At 35.6% G+C, this 17,681-nt stretch overlaps 1 long non-coding RNA gene and 1 pseudogene across 1 annotated transcript; both read left to right on the top strand.

Moving 5' to 3' along the window:
• Positions 1-6,585: 6,585 nt before the first annotated feature.
• LOC110935858 lies at positions 6,586-9,252 on the top strand. Its single transcript, XR_002589495.2, has 3 exons — positions 6,586-6,950; positions 7,152-8,368; positions 8,844-9,252. It is a non-coding gene; the product is annotated as an uncharacterized LOC110935858 (long non-coding RNA).
• Positions 9,253-12,359: 3,107 nt separating this feature from the next.
• On the top strand, positions 12,360-16,150 carry LOC110933003 (annotated as a pseudogene).
• The last annotated feature ends 1,531 nt before the right edge of the window (positions 16,151-17,681 follow it).

The following is a 17,681-nucleotide window of genomic DNA, read 5'->3' as shown; positions in this document are numbered from 1 at the left end:
TAAAAAGGTAAAACCAACGGAAAAGGACAACAGAAGCAATAAAATCGATTATCGTGAATAACAAGAATAACAAACATTCAAACTGAATAACCACATATACATTCAACATAGCTAAACCGAAACAAACTCAAAGCTAAATAATTGATAAGATAACAAGTAATACTAGGAAAACAAGTATAATATAACTGAAGCTCATCGAATCTAACACATTATATCGTTAATGGAATATGGGCACACACTACCATCCATCAATACAAATAAATTACACTAGGATTGATACATAAACACTTTTTACTATACACCTAATAAAATACTATAAATTAAGATGTCGTAGCTTATCACATTTCCATGGATAATGTTATCCCCTTGATGTCCGAATAACGCACGAGTTGAATCAACCCACTTGAGGCTTACTCTGGTTTCACATTCGAAACAAATTTGTGATTTCAAATCACAACATTTAAATATGTGATAACCCGTAATTAATACCTCTTAATTACGCGATTAACAAACGTTTAAGGCGATAATAAATAGTGTTTAAAGCATGAATTAACTTAATTAGGCTTTTGTAATGCCTAGGAACGCCCATCTGACTCTACAGTGCGCGTATGGTGATTTTCGGGAAGTAGCGTTAAATGATAACGAACTGACACCGTACAAAATACTGACAACTCCGACAAATACGATGATTATATGTATAATCTATACTTATGAATGTGGTTTTGTGAAAACATCATGCTTTCGAACGACATAAAACGCAAACGTAAACGAAAACCGTGGAAACAATAACGCACCGACAATCAACAACGAAACGGAAACACCGGACTCGAGTTATGTCCCAATATTAATATATTATGATATATTTAGGTTTTGTTTTCGAATTTTAATATGCGTAATTTAAATCGGACCGGAAAACGAAAAAGAAACGACAATCGAAGCAGTTTACGCGTTTTAAACTTATGAGTAATATTAAACTTATGTTCATCATTCAAGTTTCGCATCAATAAAATCCTCCCATTCCGGCGGCGCCTCCATTCCGGGCGCCGGTTCATGTTCCGGTTCATTATTATTGTTTTTAAAATAGTGAGGTTTTCCCCATAGTTTGTCTTCTCGTTTGCGCTCAATGTCGTCGACTAGTGGGTCGAATGAGATGCGGTGGTCTGATGGGGTTGTGGTGGTGAAGTTGGAGCGGAGTTTGAGGTGGCGGTGGCGCCGGTGGCGCCGGTGGTGGTTGTTCCGGTGGGATTTGTTGGGGGAATGTGAGATTAATAGGAGGAGGAGTAAGGCTACTGTGACGTATATTATGACTGAGAGTTTGCCCATTTGTGGTGGTGGTGACAGCGGTGGGGTGTTTTATGTAATTTTGATGGGTTAAATCTTGATTTAGATTGAGGTTTTTGTGGGTGAATTGTTAATTAATGTGAGTGAAATTAAGATGTGGGGAAGATTGGATTGAAGATCAAGAATCAAGATATTGGAGAGAAAAGCATGATGGAGAAAACGGTGGTAGATCTATTTTGCTGATTTCGTGATTTCATATTAAATGATGAAATTTGATTAAGATTGACCTTTAATTTGGGATTTGGAGATGGGGATTGGATGGATGCAGCTGCCATTGAAGTTTTTTTTGTGAAGAATAGAGAGAAAGAGGAGGAAGAAGATGAGTCTTCTTTATATATTTTCTTTATTTCTTTTAATTGTTTAGGGGTAATATAGTCATTTCACACATAGTTAAATGAGAAATTTAACAGAGGTTAGGTCAGGAGACTAACCGAGTTCATTTTTGACAACTTTTAGGACCACGCGTGTAATTAGTAAACCGCTAGGACTAAGTATGAAATTTTTTCAAACCACAGAGACCAACCAAGCATTTAACTCTTAAATTAATGATACAAGTTACTTTAGAAAAAACAAAAACATTTTAAAAAAGTTAAAAACATATTTGTGAATCAAAGACGTTTCTCTTCCTACATTAATATTTGTTATCGTAATTAATATTACTCAAATAATGACAAATTCTGAAAAAAAAAACTATATTACAAACAACAATACACAAAAAATGAGATATCGTTATTTTATTTTTTAGTTTTTGGGTCTAAATGATATAACAAATTTCTCTGGATCTTGTCAAATAATATATTTATAAAAAGAAATTGTTTTAATCCTATAAAATTAAGAGTGAGAAAAGGTAACTTTTTAGAAAACACTTATTTTAGTGAATATTTTCAAAATCACAATTTTGGTAAATAAGTTTTCCACCATGAGAAAAAAAAAACTCTTGTTTTTAAGGTTAAAAAGGTGTGGGGGTCATGTAGGGGTGCTAAACGGGTCGTGTTCGTGGGTTGGCACGAAAAGTTGACAGAACCCGAACCGACTCGAACCCGAAAATTTGTCATGCATATGAACCCGAATATTCGTGGGTTGACCCGAACACGACCCGTTTAACCCGAATTTTTTATTTTTTTGCCACAAATTAATATATTCAATTAAAATTTACTTTAAAAACACAAATGTATATAATACAATTAATTACATTTCATTTATAAAAATTTATATGAATTTCTCTTTTAAAGTTATAATCATGGCATAAAATACACACCCAATTTAATTTACAACATAAAACATATTGTAAAAAAATATAACATAATATAAAGAGGTTAAACGGGTCAACCCGTCAACCTAACTTGGTTGACCCGAACCTAACCCGTTTAGCTAAACGGGTTCAACCTGAAACTGACCCGAACCTGTTTAGACTAAACTAAACCCGCAAATTTCGTGTTAGATTCGTGTCGTGTCAGAAATTAACACCCCTAGGGTCATGGTTGGGACATAATTTGTCACGTATGAACATAAATGGAAGGGTACACTACCCCCTTGCATGATCCATTATGATTTGCATGGATTAAACCATGACAACCATGGTCCTCCTTTAAGCAAAGATAAATTAAAATAAATAAAGGGATAATGGTTTGGATCATGATCATACCATTAAGGTATTGGTTTTGGATGGTGGATTAAAGGTGAGTAACATGACACTAACGTAGAATGTGATGGTGATTGCCCATGGCTTTATAGCCTAGTGGCATCTTGGGGGTGGGATAAGGCTTTGAGACTAATAGGTCCTCGGTTCAATTCCCACAAGGGGGATGTCCCACATTTATTGGGTTTCCTCCTGAATTGGTGTATAAGCATTATGCCTAGTGAAGATGGATATAATCGGGTGGTTTCGCTAGTGGCACGATGATACTCTAATGGTACATCAGTGATCCAAATTTACAATTAAAAAAAGAATGTGATGGTGATCATGAGGGTGAATTTCCTTTTCTTTTCTTTCTTGGTGTACCAAAAATTACCTTTCCTTAAGTAAGCCCGACATTACCTTTATCACTTTTCAAAAAGAAAAGTGGGCTGGCTATGTATCTTGATGATAATGTCTGGGTATTTTTTTTTCCCCTTGCGTGTCACTCCCTCTGATGGGGGCTGATTTCTTTCACTTCAACCAAGTCATATATTCTTACCGTTCAATTTAACAAGTTTCAAACAATTTTTAATTAATCACCTAAAGTTGAAAATCTAAGTTTTGAACTTTTAACCATCCAAATTTCAAACAAGACTCAACTTAATCAAGCAAATAAGTAATCAAAAATGAAAAGCATTCCACTTTCAAGTTTCAATTTTCATGTTAAAAAACATACATAAACACCAAGAGTCACCAAGCTGGCCGAAGGAGAAAGCAAAACTTCAACCTTCGAACGTGTAGTCTATAGAAGCAAAAGCACATTTTGCGAGGAGCAAAGATTATGGTCGATTGTGATTTTTGAGTACCATGGGACTAGGGTCAATCTTTAGGATTATGGGCCAGAACAATTCCAATTAGAATTTTTGACAAGGATAAATGGGTAATTGGTAAAAAGGGCTTTCAAGTGTGTGAACGGTTTTTGGAGTCCTTTTATTTTATAAAAATGGAGTTTTAAATGGTAAAACATATTTTGGGCTTGTTATTTAAAAAAATGGCTATTAACTCTTGTTAGGTTAAAAATCTATAAAAAAATGTTCCAATTACTTGCAAACCTTGAGTTGAAGAAAAGGCGTTAGCGACTCAGCATGACAATCAAGTGATTTTTTTTAATTATAAAGCTAATATTAATTCATACTTATCAAGTTACATCAAAACAGAAGGTAGACGGGCAATAAACTGCGCCGGCACCCCTTACTGAATTGTAAATCCTAATCTACCAAAGACAAAACCTTGCCCCTTGAGGCTGAACAATTGTTGTAGATGACGGACCCTATGAACTGGATAGCTTCTGACGCTATGAAGCTAAATGTGTCAAAGGTAAAAGGGACAAAAACATGCTGGTAAAATAAGATAATAAAAATCACAACTCTTAAATTTATAAAAATATAAATGAAATAAAAGGGACAAAAATATGCTGGTAAAATAAGATAATAAAAATCACAACTCTTAAATTTATAAAAATATAAATGAAATAAAACTTTAATATAAAAAAGGTAAATTTAAATAATGAAAAACGTGTGAGGTTGATGAAAACTAAATAAGGAGTGTAATATTAAATGTAATTTTGAAAAGAAAATCAGGTAAATCTAAAATAGGTAAGGATCAGTGTGTAAGTAAAATGGGTATACGTTTTAGGGAAAAATAAAAAATAAATGTTGGTTAGAATTGTGTCATGTGTCCTTTAAGAATTTTATTTATTAGGTTTAGATGTAATAAATAAATAATAACTAGTTATTAACATGTCTAAACTGTTGTTAACATTTTAAATAAGAATATAACAAAACACCAAGATAAAACTTTTGATGCATTGTAATTCATTTCAGCAACCTCAAATTATTTCCAATGAAAACAAAATTGAAGAATAAAAAGATAAAATACTTAATTGAACACAATAAATCAAAACTATGGAAAAAAACACTCGTAAAACAAAAATAAGAAACACACTTAAGAGAAGCAAGCAATTGACTAATCCTATAACAAAACACATTATTTGTCTACCCAATTTAATTTAATTTAATTAATACCTAACTAGGATTACGACCCGCCGCAATGCGGCGGGGATACTTTATTTATAACTAAGTCGATCTACGACCCACACGTTGTGTTAAACCTGTCAAACGGGGTAAAAATAGACGATGTAAAAACGTTCACCCACACACGCACGTTGCGTCGTGTTAACTCGCAAAATTTAGAACGAAACGTAAAAACGTTAAGCCAAAGACGCACGCTGTGATGTGTTAAGTCACAAAATTTAGAACCAAGCATAGAGCGCAAAATTTGCGGAAAATGAAAACTATAAAGGACCAAAGTTGAAAGTAAAAAAAGTTATGAGGATAGATTGTAAAAGATAAAAAGTTTTGGGTTAAAAGTAAAAAACAAATAGTTTTGGGTTAAAAGTAATTTATGAAATACTTTTGGGTGAAAAGTAAAAAAAATCATTTTTTTTTGGAAAACCCCCAAAGCCAACGTTACGACAACCATATGCATAACAATTTTTTCTTTGAAAAATCCCCAAAGCACACCCCGCGTTGCGGCGGGGCGTAAAACGGTGTCAAATAGTACTAATGTCACACAACCGTCATCGACAACCAACACTGACTCGACCTATAATATGCGTATTGCGACGAACCTGTCAAACATGGAAAAATAGAAGTAAAAACGTTGAACAACACATGCACGTTGCGTCGTATTAACTCGAAAATTTTAGAACTATACGTAAAACGAAAATTTGCGAAAGATGAAAAGTATAAGTGACAAAAGTTATGAAGTTAAATTGCAAATAATGAAAAGTTTTGGGTTAAAGTTAAAAAAACAAATTATGTAGGGTTAAAATTGGAAAATGTACAAACCTTTGGGTTAAAACAAAAAAATCAAGTTTTTTTTTGAAAAACACCCAAAGCTATACGTAAAACGAAAATTTGCGAAAGATGAAAAGTATAAGTGATAAAAGTTGTGAAGTTAAATTGCAAATAATGAAAAGTTTTGGATTAAAGTTAAAAAAAAAATTATGTAGGGTTAAAATTGGAAAATGTACAAACCTTTGGGTTAAAACAAAAAAATCAAGTTTTTTTTTTGAAAAACACCCAAAGCACAACTTACAAGTCCTTATGCACAAAAAGTTTGCTAATTTATATAGGTTTTAATATGAGATATTAGAGTTTATGGTTCTTCAGAATTCATATCAAAATAAAAGGTTAGTTTGTTAATATACTTAAAGTAAAGGGGGGTGATGTGAAACTTGACTTCCTTTAAAAGCCTTCCATGGGAGTATTTTCAGTATTCCTTCTCGATCTTCAGTTCACTACTTCACCACCCTCTTATTTATTCCTTCTCTTCAATTATTAAAACTTTGTCTCAAACCTAAACCACCGCCGCAAGAGGCAAAAGAAGTGCGGCAAAACGTATCGAACTCAGCAGCACTAAATGGGCACCAGAATGCCCATCGACTTCGACTAGAGCCGCGCCGTGCAAGGAAGACCCGGCCACCGCTCCTAAGGCTCTAATTGGGTCATTCACAACAAACGGGTCAGCTGAACCTGGACCCGAATCGGATCATAGGTTCAGCTGACCCGTTTGTTGTGAATGACCCAATTAGAGCCTTAGGGTAAGGTCAATATGAGCGGTGTTCGGGGTCTTCCTTGCACGGCGTGGCTCTAGTCGAAGTCGATGCGCATTCTGGTGGCCGTTTAATGCTTGCTGAGTTCGATACGTTTTGCCTCACTTCTTTTGCCTCTTGCGGCGGTGGTGTGGGGTGGTGGTGGTGGTGGTGGTTGTTGAAGGAATCAAATGGTGTGTTGTCTGCCATTTGTTATATTTCATCGATCCATTTCATTACGTTCACCCCCCTCTGTTTCCATCGCATTAAGAACCACTCAATGAAGATCAGCGCTCACAATTGGGTCTGCATAGGCAGGGGACTGCACCTGGTCTGGTAAGGTTTTCTGTTGCTTGCTTGTTATGATTTTAAGATGTGTGTAGGGAGGGAGGGTTAGGGTTGTGAATGGGTGTTGTTAGAAAGTCATTTCCATTTGAAATATATTTATCATGTTTCAATCACTGCAATTGATTCATTGAAGCTGAACATGGCTAAAACTGATAAAGTATGTATTCCCTTTACTCTCTCATTTGTCAGGTTCCTTAAATAAACTGCTGATTTACCCCCAGATTTTGAAGGAAACAATGAGCGGATTGGATTGGGTGGTTTGCAAAGATGGGGCCGCAAAAGAGTTGACTGAACAGCACGTGTTTTTGATATATTATGAACTAGAGATTTGCCTTGAGAGTGGTTTGTACATATTAACTTGATACAAGTTTTTTTTTATCAATAAACTTTGTTTTGTGTAATTTTGACCACGGGTGTGAACCATGTTGGGTCGGCGGATCGAGTTGTTCAACCTGAACACGACCCTTATATTTATTCGTGTGAAAAACATTAACCTTGTCTTGGTCACACTTTAAAAACATTAACAATTTATTCGTATGAAAAACATTAACCACGGGTGTAACCTGAACGACCTGGTTTGTCTATATGTGTCAAATAGGTTGGAAGGTAGTTATAAACTTTGTGGGTTTAAAAATAGGGTTAAATGGGTTGGTGGCTTTACATGTATAACTAAACGGCTTAAAAAGGTCAACTCGAACACAACCTGTTTGATTAAACAGGCCAACCCAAGCATGAATCGTTTAGTAAATGGGCTAGATATTCATGTCGAGTTTCGGTTAAGTTCTAACTGTCGTCACCCCCAATTTTGACATTTTGGCTTTGAATGGTATCAACTCCGCTTTTCAAATTTGCTTTAATCATCAGTTTACATTATCAACGATTTGAGTTTCATATACTGTATACTTTCTGAATGGTTTATGGTAGTGACATATGTACTATTCTATGTATTTAATAAAGTTGGTGAATTTATGTGAAATTTCACTTTCATCGGTATGGTTAGAGTTTGTGGGTATGGCATTTGTTTTACTTAGTTTTCAGTATATGCGCTCTGAGGCAAATGGCTCGGTCACATAACGGGTCAAAATACAAGTTTATATACGGGTATTAATTGTTGCTGAGTTGAATGGGTTGAACATGTAATGCATTTAACGCACTCAGCCACAACGCATGGGTAATCATACTAGAGTTGCCAATTCTGATTCGTTTACTTATAATGTGAGGTTTGGGTGTATCAGTAGGTGGGTGGCCAACATTTTACCAGTGATGGACTTTGTATACTTATGAATGGTTAATTGTCAGGTGGCTTAAGCCGTAGCTCTTGTGAACCAAAATATGATATGGAGTTCCACACAGAAGATTCACCATTTCTTCCTGTAATTCGATGACTGATGAAGGTTACTTAAAAGGTGACAAAACGTGTGGGTTAGTCGGGTTTGGTAAGTAGTGACAGGTTAAATGGGGGCAAAACATGTCATTTATTGTGTACAGATCAATACTGGTCGCAATGGTCTAAAAAGATATTTTTCCTTCTAACCTTTTTAATACCCGATGTATTAATTTTGAATACAAGAACGGAAGTTTGACTTTGTATGGATTACTTGATATAAAAAGGCGCCCAAATTGTCCCATTCAGTTTCTTGATAGGCCGATAGTTGTTTGGATAATTGGTCAAAATGGTTTGTACTCAAAATCTTTTTTTTTATTTGCATAGTGTTATGTTGTTTATTTATATTTTAAGGTGATTGCAATATTGGTTCAGTAAGATAATTATTGATGATTGTACACATTTATCACTATTGATAGCTAGTTTTATGTAATATTATACAAGAAATCTACAGTTTAACTTTAGATTTTTTATGGGAAAATTAATGAATGACATAGGTCACTTAAGATGGGAAGCAAAGCACTACCTGGTTGTCACTTGTCAGTGGGCAAATTCTGTGTGAAATGGAACTTCCACCAGGTGAAGGACGGGTCTCATGAAGGCTACATAAATTAAGTGGGACTAGAGCTGCTACCGCTATACCTAAAGACGACTCGATTGTTGATAGTCGTTTCATGCACGAGAAATTTGCAGTTAGTGATCCATCGGAAGCTCCTTTGAATGTTGCCACTCCACTCCACTCCACTCCACTGAAAGTCAGCTCTTTTAGTATATCGAGTAGCACGCTTTCTTATGCTTAGTCAGTGGTTTTTGTTTATTTCTTAATCTTCTTAGTAGTTAATTCTTTTAAACGATATCATCGAAAAGTTGACTGTACTTAACTTGTTAGAAACAAGATATTCGAAACAACGGAAAACAAGCACAGTGTTGTAAACTAGCGTTTGATATGTATTTACTTATGCATACATTCTTTTATATACTTCACTATTTTAAGTAAGTTATATCATAAAATCATGAATTTTATAATCTTTCATCCAATTAGTTGTAAATATATATTTAAACCAGTTACAAAAGTGTCTATAACTTCTACGGCTATTTTTTCGTTGAATGGAATAAAAAGTTAGAAACCTAGCTGGAATGGGTTGTGATTCGTAATAGGCATGATAATTGAATCTGATATCAGCCGGGACACCGGCCTAATTGAATCTGATATCAGTCGGGACACCCTCGCAACGTGCGGGCTTTCCCACTAGTAATGTATGTATGCATCATTTTTTCTTTATAAAACCATCATATGATCACCAAAGTCAAACCATCACATGCTACCTCAACCCAAGTCTGGGTGTGGCCTACATACATACGCATACATGGAACTAAGCATGTGATCTATTACCGCACTCGCCACCCCGTACAGACCCATCCATAACCCCATTTTACTGATCAATTCTTAAACACTAGACCTGCTATGAGGAGCTGAGTGAGGTACCTGAGAATGTTGGAGAGGATCGACCGAAACCGAGACCGCTTCCCAAACCGCGTGTGATCACCAACCAGAGGAACAGTACACCGTCAAGGACACGCGAAACCTTAGAGAATCATAGAACCCATCGTTAACAGCTTCATAGCGAGCCTCGACCATGACATCAACGTTACTCATAAATTAAATCGAGATGTGTATGTTACTCATACAAATTTGACGGAAAGTTCGGTCGTCTTTCATTAAGGGAAGGCGCTGACTAGCCCTGCTCAATAAGGATGTAGGGTCTCTTGAGCGCTTCATTGAGCATTTTTCTTTTCTTTGCTGATTCCTCTCAATGAAATTTTCCATGTTGCACTAAGTTACTTACGGATGTATGCATGGAGTCCGAGAACACTTTGGGGTAAACACCCATCCAAACAACTCCAACAAGAAAAGGTATAAATATGAAAACTTCTCTACCATTTAGATCGGAAAATTTATGGAGGAAATCCGGTTTTAAATTCCCAGAAACCACACGATTATATAGCCAAAGGGAATACGCCGCGCCTAAAATCATCCCAACGATGTAACCTTTTTAACATGTACTTTTGGAGTCTTGTAACTCTTAAAACTATTCGGTATCAATGATTACGTCACATAGATGTTTGCTTATGAAATGCTTAAAAACCTTTCGTACGTCGCACCTCGCATGGCTTCCGCTGCGGCGGGGTGTGACACATACATGCGTAATTGCGTGTTTTTAAGCACATTTTTAAACGAGCTTTCTTGCTAAATTAAATAACGAGTTTTGAAGTAAAAATGTTTATTAAATATTTTCTCATGGTCGGGTAGATTTCTTGTCGGGTAGATTTCTTGGTGTGTGAGTTGATAGGGTTTTTCGTAGCCTTACTTAGGCGTGAGGTATTAGTGATGCTACGATTGAAGTATATTCGGTATTATAATTGTCGATGACGAGGTTATTCCATTGTCTAGGGTGACAACGAGCTTATAGATGTTGTGTGTTTGTGTTGATGGGATTTTGTGTGATATAGCATCCTAGAGGCGTTTGATGCAAGTTACTTGTTGATGAGGTCGTTGCCTTCAGGGTGGCGACGGGTCAACGAGTTGGGACCGTCAATCCAAGTGGTGGGGTCGACGTGTCCCTACTACCGTTATTTTCGGGGTGGCAATGAGTGGTTACCTTCGGGGTGACACCAAGGTTGTCGCAGGGATCGATTTCATCTTGGTGGTGTGGCCATATTCTGTGTTAGGCTCCCACCTTATGTGTTTTATGTGTTCGTGTTAGACGAACCTGTGAGTATGTTGTGTAATTGTGATATGATGTTAAATAGTGTGGTGATTTGTACCGGGTATTCTCCTTGTACGATTTTGATGAGATGAATATAGAGGAGTGGTTGTTGGTGGCAAGCCTAGTGTTAATGTGTTTTAAAGGTGATGTCAGTATTTTATAAATACCGTGTTTTGGCAATAAACTAACGTGTGTTGACGTGTCATTTATTTTTAAACTAAACTATTAGAACTCACTCAGCGTAACTGACTTTTACATGTATGTTAGTTTGTTCGCAGGTACATAACTCGAGTCCGTTGCACTCTTGGCAAACCGATGGGATTACTCGTGACTTAGAAGGCTGCCATTCGTGGCATTTTAATTTAATAAAAGTTTTAAGTTTTCAAAGCAACCGATATTGTTTTTTTAATTTAATATGCCCTACGACTTTTTGAAAAGAATTTACTTATTTTTCAACAATACCCTGTTATGTAACCCAACTGTATGATACCCGGTTTCGGGGCCTTACGCCTAATGTCGTTAGTATCCGGTCGCCGGAAAAACATTTTTGGCCAGAAAACTCCTTTTGGCGGGAAAACTCAACCTTTTCGTCCCCAACCTCTTTGTCACCTTATTACGGATCTTTAGCAACCTTTTTTTCTAATAAAAGCACCAATTACTGAAGTCGCCGAAAACTTCTTTTTCGCTAGAAAACTTTTTTTTTTGCTGGAAAACTCAATATTTTCGTCCCAAACCTCTTTGTAACCTTAGATCGGATCTTTTGGTACTCTTTTAGTCAAAAACGGTTTCCCGGCGACCTGAGACTAACGGCATTAAAGTTCTATTAGTCAGGGTTCATGGGAGGCCAATATGTTAATAGTTAGGACTGCCAAATGTTATTTTTGAAGTTGAGACTGTTGGCGGTCAACGACGAATAGTTAAGATTATTAAAATCAAATATTAAAAAATGTAACTCGAACCTTATGGAATTTGTTGTTTTTTGTTGATTGATTTGCTAATTGACAACCTAAAAATCAAGTATAGCCGTTCCTAATACAGAATTATGGAATATGATGTTTTTGTTGATTGGTTCGCTAATTGACAACCCAAAAATCAAGTATACTCGTTCCTAATACAAAATCGGACGCGTACAAAAATTGAATAGTGTATGGTCAACGATACTGATTGCACATCCTATATGACAAATCAGTTGTAGAGGACAGTCAAAATCTCCCTTCAGACCATGTGTAGTGGTTAAACAATATAATGCCCTCACCATGGGGCGTTTTGCGCCATGTGTCAGCTCAGTCAGCAAGAGGCATTATTGGGCGTTTTTACAAAATGGGTGTAGTGGGGATGTGGGGTATTATTTTAAATGAGATGTAAAATAATTAAATAAAAAAACCTCAAAAAATTCTTATTGGCTAACATATAAATGAGATGGAAGATGATTGGAGAAGAGGATTGGGGCAAGGCGTTTTAAAAATAACGCTGAATCAAATTTTTTTCAAAAAAAAGGCCCTAAAACGCACCATGTAATGGGTTCCGGGCGTTTTAGGGCGTTATTTTTGAATTTTTTTTTAAAAAAAACGCCCCACTACATGTGGTCTCAGTATTGAAACATCATAGATTTTAAAAACCGACTTTAAGCGATAAAGGTGGTTCAGAATTTTTAAAATTATTCTTAAATATTTAATGGTTACGATATCACCCATATGGCCATATTTGTGTATCATAAATCCACTAGGTTGATATAACTATGTTAGACAAACAAAATGGACAGTTTATTTTTCATCCATTGTTCTTTCTTTCTTTCTTTTTGAACGGCTAAATTTCACTTAAATTATAGAGTTAAACGCCATTTTAGTCCATGTGGTTTGAGCCATTTTGCCAGTTTAGTCCAAAGGTTTCGTTTTTAACCTGCGGGTCCAAAAAGGTTTCACAGTTGCCATTTTAGTCTACTGGGTTAACTTCATCCGTTTTTTCCGTTAACGAGAAGGCCAATTCGGTCATTTTATATGGCTAATTTGCCCTTTTAGTTAACAGAATTACATACAAAATGACCAAATTGGCCTTCTCGTTAACAGAAAAAATGGATGAAGTTAACCCAGTCGACTAAAATGGCAACTGTGAAACCTTTTTAGACCCACATGTTAAAAATGAAACATTTGAACTAAACTGTTAAAATGGCCCAAACCACAGTGACTAAAATGACATTTAACTCTACTCTAAATTATATATATATATATATGAAACCCATTAAGTGGAAGTTACCTTTGAAATCCATCTCCACCGTCGGATCATGCTGAAATTAAATCTTAGCCCTTTAAACTCAAAAAAAAAAACTGCTCTCATAGAAGTTCAGGGCAGTTTCTAAGCTGGTGGTTTTGCCCCACATTATTCTGCCCATGTTCTCCACTTCTATGGTGGTTAAGATATGGTTCTCTCCCACCACTGGTGTCTCACGTTCTCCACTTCTCCCCCACCCACGTTTTCCGATTTGTCCTCTCAACGACCATAGGCCACCCATTATATAAACCCTCCACCACCCACTATTGCCAAATTCGTTCTATCAATCCTTATTCACCAACTACCACTATTTCACCCTGCAATCGTCGGTTTACATACCTTCTAGAGAGAAGCTACAAGTACTATTGAAGAGGGCTTTGAATCTTCCGTTGGATTTATCAAGTTCGTAGCCGGTAACGCCGATTGGAAGAATGCCCTCCGTGAATTCGTGCGCAAATAACAGGTTTCATCTCATCTCACCTGTTTAGATTTAATGATCTGCTTTTCGTATATTCAAATTGATATTAGGTTGAATTTTTCTTTTCATCTATGTGATTCTGAATGTTTAGAAATGAGATAACCAGATAATCATTGCCAATTTCTTTTCCATTATCATAGCCCCATTTCTCGCTTCTGTTGCAATCGAGTTCCACAAGGACACCACCGACTCCCAACCGTCAGATCGAACAAAGGTACTCCAATTGATTTCAAGTTTTTTTTTTTTGGGAGGGGGGGGGGGGTGTTTAAGTAATTTATTTGTTGATTTTTTAGTCTTTTTGCACAGTGTTCAGTAGCATCATTTTGGTTTCCTCTGTTTGTTTTTTCGATTTCATTTGCAAGTTACTCTGTTTTGCAGAATTTTGGATCACATTAGATCTAAATTTTGTCATGAAAATGTTTTAATAGCAAAACTTGAATCTCGGTTACTTGGTTCAACACTACGGTTATCGGTTGTTATCATTTTACGATCTCCCGCTATCTCAATCTGCGGTTAAAGTCACCACAGGCCCAGCTCCACCAGTTGCCAATGGAGCCAAGTATGAATTAAACACACCTCCTGTAAGAATTTCCAAGTCAAATCTTCAATTTCTTATACCATTTTTACATATTTTGTTATAAACATGATGTGAAATCAACTTGAGTAAATAAAGGTGGATGAAAAGGCGGTAGCAGACGGGGATACAGTGACAGTTTACGTTAGTACCTTAACTCCCAGAGAAGCAGCGTGTGTTCCACAAGCCGTACAAGTGGCAGCAGTCGAACGGGCCAAAGCACGGGCTCAAAGGAACTACACGAAGGCAGATGCACTCCATAAGCAAATTACTGATGCGGGCTATCGGTAATCCACCATTCTGTTGCCACCAACATCATCTAACTTTCATAATTATGAATGCTAAATAATGCATGATGCTAAATATACAATTATGAATGTTAAATAATGCAGGATGCTAAATAAGTAAATATACATAATGAGGAGATTCTAGCCCGGAAATATCGAATTAGACTACGGTAAGATGCTTGGTAATGATCAAAAGTTTTATCTATTTATTTATTTTTTTTGTGATGAATAACGGTCGCTAAAAATGGAACAGGAGAATAGATACACCAGAAAGCTCAATGCCTTATGGGAAAGAGGCGAAAGAGGAACTGATTAGATTGGTTGTGGAGAAGTCTTTGAAAGTTTTGATCTTTGATGAAGACCGTTATGGCCGTTGTGTTGGTGATATCTATTGCAATGGTGTCTTTGTCCAGGTAGATCTCAAATTTAATTAAAAATATTCAATTATTTTATTAAGCTTCTATTTAATAAAATGATATAAGAGGTTATATGGTATTAACCATACGCTTTGAGCGTTTCGTTTTTAGGCTAATTTTTGTTTTACTTATTTGACTTTTCAAGAGACATTAGGGGCACTATACGAACCCAAAACTCATGTCAGATATAAAACCCGAACAAGACTCGCATGTTCACAGGTTGACATGAAACAAGCTGTTTAACTTGAACTTATTTTATTTTATTTTATTTGCATATTAATAATCTAAAATTACAAATTCGCTCAGTTTTTCAACATTTAGATATGGTAGAAAATACCCAACCAACTTAAGTTATGACACTAAACACATGTTTTCAAATATAAAAATGTAAAGGTTAGCCCGTGAACCTGGCTAAACTGAAGCCAACCCATTTAGCTAAAGATGTTCGTGGGCTCAACCTGACTCACCCCGATCCATTTAGGCTAAACAGTAAACACTATCCCATCGTGTCGGGTAAGAGGCTCTCACCCCTAGGAAACAAAATACGGTTGCAAACATGAAATGTGAAGTCAATTTTTTATGAATATCGAACAGGAACGGATGTTGAAGAAAGGACTTGTATGGCGCTATGGAGCTAATGACAAACGACCGGAGCTAGAAAAGGTAATATAACCTCTTCGTTTTCTGTTATTTGATCGAGCAATATAAAAACGGCTAACCTGTTTGTAATAACAGTGGGAAAAAGATGCTAGAGATAAGAGAATTGGGTTGTGGGCTTCAGCAAATCCTGAAAAACCATGGGAGTGGAGGAAGAATTGTCGTGAACAAAGATAAATTATAAGTCAGCCATAAAACTCAGTTGAAAATAACCATTTTTATGAGAAAACAAAGAGGTGTAAAAATGTATCCATATGTTTATTACATTCTAAATTGTTTTATAAAAAAATAGTTAAATATTGTACTTTTTGTAACTGAATTATTAGTTGGGTATGAAGAGATGGATCGTTAATGTAGGTATCATGTATGTAACTACTAACATAGCAACTCCTGAAAATCAAAACGCAACATTTTTTGTCAAGTAATGAAGTATCAAAGCTATTATATTCACTATTATACAGTATTGTGTTGTATTATTTTTATAAAATTCTAAATAAGATGAAAAAAAATGGAATGAGTACTAATGTGAAAATAGCTTAAAACTTGTACTGAAGTTGAAAATAGATATTTAACGGATGGAAGTGTTAAAAAGTGGCTTATAAACCATTGAAACCAATCAAACAACCTAAGCCATTGAGTTAATACTTATAAACCAATGGAACTGCCCAAGCCAAAGCAAGTAGGCCGATTTGAGATCAAACGGTATAGTTTTAACTGTTTAATGGTATGGCACTCTCCAGTTTGGAACTTGGAACAGAATGCGTAGCTAGAAGCAGTAGGTTAACTTTTTTGTTGCATTATACTTTTAAAATAATATGTAGTTATGACTTATGTATATGTATTATAATCATAAAACAACTTTATCGTTTTAAAGAAAATAATACAAAATAATTAATGCAATATATTCTATGGCGAAAGCTCATGCTCGCGTTTAGTAAAATCCTTAATCTTTTTACTGTGATATAACACCACAATTTACTTTTGTTATATAATATTTATATGTTTTGAACTTGCAACTCATTTTCTTATGTTATATGTAACCAGCCTCACCTACAACTTTGGGGAAAGAAATGGTAATATTTAAGGTTTAAAAGAACATAATCAGGCCTCGAGGCATTTTCCTTCGCCTCATTTGATGAGTTATAATGAGTTTTTGTGGTTTAAAAAGAAGAAAAGGAAAAGTTAGATGGTTGTAACTTTTCAAAATGGAGATGGAAAAGAAGAAAAGGAGAAGCAATCCCAAACACCCTCAATATACATTATTTTTGTTTGTTATGTTGTTAGCGTAACCCGTCCACCGGACGGGTATTAAACTAGTTATACTTTGTTCAGAGTTGAATCTGGATTTTTCTAAAGAAGTTTTGTCGCTGTCTACAACCCAAGTGGCCGTCATCCATTTTTCGATTTCTGGGCTTTTAGTTTTTAAAACGAAAGTGAGCCCTGAGCCCAAATACCACATCGTTGCAAATAATGGGCCTAGCTAGGCTGGTTCTTGTAATCTAAAAATTACAACAAAACGAAAATATTGAATGGCCAAAAGCGATCATGGGCCAAGCCCGAAAGTAGTATCAGAAAACCCAATCCTGAAATGCTTGAATAAAAGTGAACGCATACACAACTCACTAAAGCCGATACTCTTATTGTAATATTTATCTTTAGATTATTTTTTAAAATATATTATTTTCATACCTTATGATATTCGTTATTTTTCACATTTATACATATTATTTGAATTTTTTTTAAAACAAAAATGTATTATAAAAATTGTGATTAATCTTTTTCCAAGTTATCCTATTCATAGAACATTGCGAATCTTAGTAGCGAATGTGAAATTGGGTTATAAGGGCACAACACACTTTTAGGTAAGAGTGCTTAAATGACCATCTA

This window comes from Helianthus annuus, chromosome 4, assembly GCF_002127325.2.
Source record: "Helianthus annuus cultivar XRQ/B chromosome 4, HanXRQr2.0-SUNRISE, whole genome shotgun sequence".
NCBI lineage: Eukaryota > Viridiplantae > Streptophyta > Magnoliopsida > Asterales > Asteraceae > Helianthus > Helianthus annuus.
Note: the sequence above shows the minus strand (reverse complement) of the source record. Positions and strands in the feature narration are given on the sequence as shown.